Here is a 6,641-nt window from a genome sequence, read left to right as displayed (position 1 = left end):
TCAATATTCTCCTGATTTGCGTTTTACTACGGGCTTTCATTTGAGTAGAAATAGGCAAATTTAGTTGAAAAATTCAATGCTTGGCCTGCTTCTACATCAACATCGTCAACGACTGAAACAGAACAACTAACGTCCGTCCCGAATGGAGGACCAATGAAAAATGAAATTAAATATACAAATGATTCCTTGTAGAACCCTAAGGGCCCCCGTAAAGGAGCTGCCTGTTAAAACGTTATCATGGATCTTGTTAGGCATCCCATGGTTATATTTTTGAATATTGTTGAGGCGGTAGGTCAGTTCAGGTTACCCAGATTTTAAGGCAAAGAGAACAAACTATATGTGCACCTAATTCCTTCCCAGTTATTTTTCAGCAAGTTTGCAGCAAATATTACAGCCCTCGTCATTTCTTATTGACTCTTTACGTCCATCCCAATTATTACTTTTATCACGTGTATGAATACTATTTGTTTCTCAAAATTTCGAGGTTGCTCCCTCGTTGATACCTCTTTTGCCATTTAGGTTTTGGGATATCTACGTCCAAGTTATTGAAGACATTTTTTCGGAGACTATTCTCTGAGTTTTTTGACGCCTTGGTTCCTAATAGTTCGATTGTAGATCGATGTAGACTCTTGTGGCGGCGGTAGGGTTAATGCCGCTACCAAACTTCCTGAGATTGTTTCAGAATTCGCGAAGCCATTTGAGTGACGAAACGAAAAAACAAGAACATTTTTCTAGATGGACAGTTATTCTATATAGGTAGCCATAGTCCGATTTTGAGCCAGTAAAAAAGGACCATGGGGGTTACGTTCCTCCCCTTCCACTTAAAAAACTCACTCCCTGTCTTTTTAGAGTCGTAAAACACAATAGAGTCTCATAAAAAATTGTGACAAAAGGAAGCAATATGCAGTAGTGAATGTTGCACCCCTTCGCACAATGGTATGCGGTGCAATGTTGACGTGCAGCTCTACTTTTTGTAATTTATTACTTGGATAATTTAGTGGTGCAGTATGTTTATACATTTTTTAGGTTTATATCTAGTCAGTGGTTTAATCTGTAAAGAAAAAATAACGAAATTTATGTTAAATAATTATACGAACTGGGAGGGATGAAGAAGAAGAAAGTAGAAATGAGAAAGAATGAAGAGGAATGAGGAAGAAGAAATGAAGAAGGAGAATAGAGAAATGAGCAAGAACGAGGAAAGAGAAAGTACGAACGAGCAGAAACAAGCAGTAATTAAAAAGGAGAAAGAAGGAATCAGGAGCAGAAGGAAGGAGAAAGGTAGAAGAAGAAGAAATGAGGAAGGAGAAGGGAGAAATGAAGATCAATTGAAAAATGCTCATAATATTTTAATAATTTTTAAATTGAAGAAATTTCTGTAAGGAATCGTTTATTACCTACTGTCCACGACTCTTTATTGGAGACGACTCTCTTACCCAGCGTCTGATGCACTGACATTTTTTGGCAATCTATACATACTCTGGCAAAAGATTTTTTTGGCAAATCAACTGATCAAACACAATCTTGTCCCAAAAATCTGCTATTTACTCATGATATTTATGATTTTATTTCAGAATTCATGGATATATCTACTTACCCCGTTTAGCAGGGCAAGGTAAGTTATTCGGCTTATCACCCTATTCGTATACGTATTTACAGCAACTGAACAATAATAGATTATGAAGATTTTGAGCTAAAATGTGCATTCGTTTTTTTAGGGTATTTCATAACCTTCAGAAATCGGTTAGAAGTATCCATCGATGGTCAAAAAGTAAGATTAACCCCCGAACAAACAACTGCAGCATAGAGAAGGGAATATTCCGATAAAGGAAACCGAAAGTAAGCCCTAAATTCGGACAATGGAGGACCTTTTTCAATAAAAACAGTGACCGTTTGTCGATCACTCCTATTTTCTGAATAATGTAATCATCTGTCGCGATCTCCTTCCTCCGGATTTCGATGTTTTTATGCCGTTTTTAACCTGCCCCGGGTCTCTTTTCGACGACCGAAGCTGACCGGTGGCAAACCGGGATTAAACTATCCCAAAGAATTTTTTTTTGCATAAAAATGCCATTGTACGATATTTTTATTTTTTCACGGTTTGACGGACACGCTCCTTTTCGACGTTAAGTTTAGCCAGTGCCCATTCTTTTATTAATTCGGCGCAAAAAATGGCAGATGTACAGTTTTTAAGCACGTGACAATTTCGTTTTAGGGCCCTTTTGGACTGGAATGAAATTATTTGGAATATTTTGTAAGCGCTACAGAAATAAGTCGAAAGGGCTTACAGACGGATGTCTGTAAGCCCTGGTGATCTATTGGGATCTTGAACGTTACAGAGGACCAGTTTTTCGTTTCAAACTTTAAGGAAATTTTGATGAAACCACTTCCGAAGACAATCACCCATGAGGTTTCATTAGTCTTCGATGCATGGCAGATTTAAACTACACATTGATACGTTTTAATGTGTCTTCTGTAGGGATACGTATTTACTCTCGTTAACTGGGTGCAAACTTCCTTCTCAGGGTGATAATCTAACATTAGTGTAGCAAGTTATCTTCAAATGCCTAAACAAACTGGGCAACAGATTAAAGTAAGAATATCTTCCTTTCATTTCTACTTTACCTCTAATTGTAGATATGAGGCAACCACTTTGTTTAAACAAGTGTTATCTCCAGTCCATTTTTATAGCTTTACTGGCATTTTTTACATAATATCACACTCATGGAGGTCTCATATTATAATCTTGCAACCCCTTTTTATGAACAAGGTTTTTGTAAATTAGGTTAAAGGAACCTTCAAAATTGCTATTTCATGCAAGAGTAAGGCCAAGTAAGAAGGTGCATGCCAAAAGAAACTAGCAGCGTGGTGCCCACCATATGGAGGGAGCTGGGTTCGAGTCCCGGAAGGTTCGATTTCTGAATTTATGTAAAAATTTGTTAAAAGAAATTGGCTGAAAGTGACGTGAAAAATGAATAAAAGGGAAGTTATGTAAGCGGTATAAACCTTATTTCAAGTTTTCGCTTCCAAATTTGGAGCTGAAATTTTCATGATTCAGAAGAGCTCACCTGATACTCAATTTAAATTTTTCAGAAACATTTCCTTGCGGCTAATTTTTCAGGCTTTCCTTAGCCTTCGCCCTCGTTTAATTTTTTCAGTTGATATTTCTTCAGGGTCAGGGAAAATATCTTCAGCAAATTCGTTCATGAGTGGATCATATATTTTCTTGCATTTCTTGAAACTCCTATAACCGCTAATTTTCTTCAAAGAATTGTCCCCCTTACTCATTAGAATTGGAAAGCTTCAATTTCTTCTGAGAAGTCCTTCGGATTTAGATTTTTTAGGGTAGATTTCAACGAGACTTCCTTTTCAATTTTTTTTCTCGCGAACCCCTTCTTCTTTTACCAAAAAGCTGGGTGTCTCAGAAACAGGTCCCCGTTAAATTTCTGCAATTTCAGCATTCAAGTAGCAATGAAAAGAGGATGCTGAGCAATCCGCCGGTACCTGTTTCTACTTATTAGCTTCATCAGGCATTTATGCGCACAAGGTAGGTACACAGACATCATACTTCATATGCAGATACGTGTAGCCTGAAATCATGGAAGAGAAAAAATTGAGAAACCATAAACAGGCATCAGCTCAGCCATTTTTCAAAATATCTAGTCTCCCTATTTCCGAAAATAACTTCGTGACATCCACGGCAGCTTCTCCATGAGAGATATAGAATGCGGCAATGGTGCCAAAATGGAGAAATTTTGCGCAGATGAATGTAAGTTTAGGAAGAATTAGTGGCAACTCTTTTAAACGAATGGAGCGTGTTGATAAAAATGGAAACAAGATATTTGGCAATCAGGCGGCATGTTTTGCGACTTAATAGCTTCATCGGCATTCGGATATCCGAAGCTTTACTCAGGTATTACTTAACATTACTCAAGTATTACTCAGGTTTTCACGTTTCCACCATGTTTAGGTGTTTCTCAAAAAATTAGGCTGATACCTATTTGGGGTATTCTTCGTTAACAATTTTTTAGTTTTTATTAAATTTCTTTCTCCCATTCACTGAAGCAGCATCCTATAGAGCTCCACGATACAGTATCGCCTATAATTTTTCTCCTTGAAAGCACTAATTGTGAGATACTCTTAGATCTCCTAAGTAAGGCTTCAATCGGTTGGCGTAGCCGTAGAACTACTGGTGTTAAATGAAAGATCAACTTGCAATGCGACAGTTAACGTTAACTGGAGGGTTTGCAACGAGCCTTAAGCGCATCGCCGTTACATTCTTTCAGCACTTTTTATTTTTGAGAATTTAGTCCTTTCCACTGCTGTACTAATATTATTAAAATATCAAATAACTCAAACAGACGAAAATCAACACGCACACGTGATACAGCGTTTCCTAGATCCAAAAGGAACCTCCCCCATTAGAAAAAAAACCTGAAAACAGAGGAGGGTTTTTTTGTCTTTTAAAGCCCTTTTCGTCTGGTCGGATACTGTAAAATTCGGTACACATGTACGATTGTTAGACATTTACGGAAATAGAAAAGGGGACTTTTTAGACAAAAACGGACTGATTTTAACGAGCCTCATTTCTCTTTTAGTAGCGCTATTTTAAACCTATAAGATGACCTGATTTGTCAGATGTACGTCTCAAAACGCGACTTATCTTCTGCAAACAACTTTGTTAGGACAAGATTACATTAATTTGTCTCCGATTAGCCCTTTAGCCGTATCATTCTTTGATTGTTTGTTCTTGACCTGGGTGCAGTTCTGTCTGCTTATCAGCCATCTGTCCTAAAAGTCTCCCTCAGATTTATGGCTCTAACACCTTCGAAATTAAACTCTACTCGTATCTCAATTTGCATATTATTCTCACCATTAAATACAATTTCGGATGTAAATGGGAGCTCTTCCTTTGCACTCAATATTTCCTATTAACAGAGACTCTCGTCGAATCACTCAAGCCACACAATTGTGCAGTTGTCAGTGACATGGCGTATAAATCCAACCATTCACCTAAAATGATAAATCGAAAGGACATCATTTATTCGGAGGACACTTCAGCCCCGGACGAAAGAACTTATTTTTGTAGGTGCTATTCTAGTTCGCCCCTGAAAGAAATTTCTGCATGGTCCGACGACTCGATGGGTCGCCCACCCTCAAGGGCATGACCCACCGAGAGATTTTAATTCATTCAAAAATTTTGATACGTTTAAAATACATGCGAAACCTCCCTATAAAAGATTTCCACTTTTCGGGAATCTCGGGCTACACCTGGCTACCTAACGCGTGCTCCACGTGGCTGCCGAAACCGCGACGTGTGCGTAAAAAACGCATCCGATAAAAAGGGGCTCACGCACGATTTTCCGCCTTAAGCCCGAGCTCTCGCACTATTATTAAAATGAGACTGCTATTGTGGCTGCTTTTTAGAGTGCAGAAGGAATGCGGTAGGAAAAAGCGAACTTCGCAGTGAATTTTCCCTCGATAATATTGTTAATTTGGGAATTACATAAGCGAAACGAAAGAAGTAAATCATTATATCGAAGATATATATAATAATATAAATATGATAGCAGAGGCGGTGGAGATCCCCATGGAGAACCTGGTTCGTTGGAGAGCGAGTTTTGGTTCAGTCTCTCCCACGGCCTTACAAAGACGTTTAACAACAGTAGATTTCTTCCTCCCAGTGCTCATACTGGCGGATCCCACAGTTGCTCCCCCGCGGACTTCTCGCCTATGCCACCAAGTATAACCCTTCCAAAATTGAACTACTGCCCAAACTCCATCGCTACTAGCGTCAATGGATTAGCTTAGATTCAGGTTTTGAAAAGAATTGCGACAGGTGTGTAATATTTCATTAAGAGCCCGAAAAATAGCACTTTCCCGTGCGCGCTTGATCACTCTCGATTTTCGGAAGGATTCGGGAAGTCAGACAAGCACGGGAAAATGAATTACGAGGCGTATAATGAATGCACTTTTAGGTGTTAGACTCTGAATTTCATCAGGAGTGTGAGGTGAGAGACTGTAGAATTTTATTATTCAATGTTGGTCGCCAAGGAAATATCGCCATTTTTATGAAATTTCCTTTTTCTTCCACAATATCATCTTCTTTAACGGGATTCATGGAATTTAAACCCGAAAAATTCGTTTCTATTGACAAATTTTAATAGTTTCATTGATTGTTACAGTTTAAAACATACATTAACATGTTAACAAATTGAAAGTTCTACAAAAGGAGATACAATAATTTTAAAAAATGCCCAGTTTCATTATTTTTTACTTATTTATTTAGGTGATCCATTCATGTAATTTATCGACGTACGAAAGAGAACACTTTATACAGGTCAATCCAAAAATGGAACCATTTTTAACATTATTATTCAGGGCTGATTGTTCTTGCCCCAAGTGAAGGTTTGTTAATAATGGGCATCTTTGCCCAGTATTTAATCCCTCACGCTTAAAAAAGGAATTACAAATTTTGTCACATCATCAAACTTTTTTGATCACCGTGTATGATAAATGCTTTTTATGCGACCTCTGAATTTCTAAAAATTACGCTAATTACAGTTATTGCACTGTTTTAACCGTAACACTTATTGAAACTTTTTAAATTTTTAAATAAAAGAGTTTTAGGCTAAATCTCAATA

The sequence above is a fragment of the Euwallacea similis genome, chromosome 28 (genome assembly GCF_039881205.1).
Source record: "Euwallacea similis isolate ESF13 chromosome 28, ESF131.1, whole genome shotgun sequence".
Classification (NCBI taxonomy): Eukaryota; Metazoa; Arthropoda; class Insecta; order Coleoptera; family Curculionidae; genus Euwallacea; species Euwallacea similis.
The sequence above is the reverse complement of the archived record's forward strand: the minus strand, read 5'-3'. Positions refer to the sequence as shown.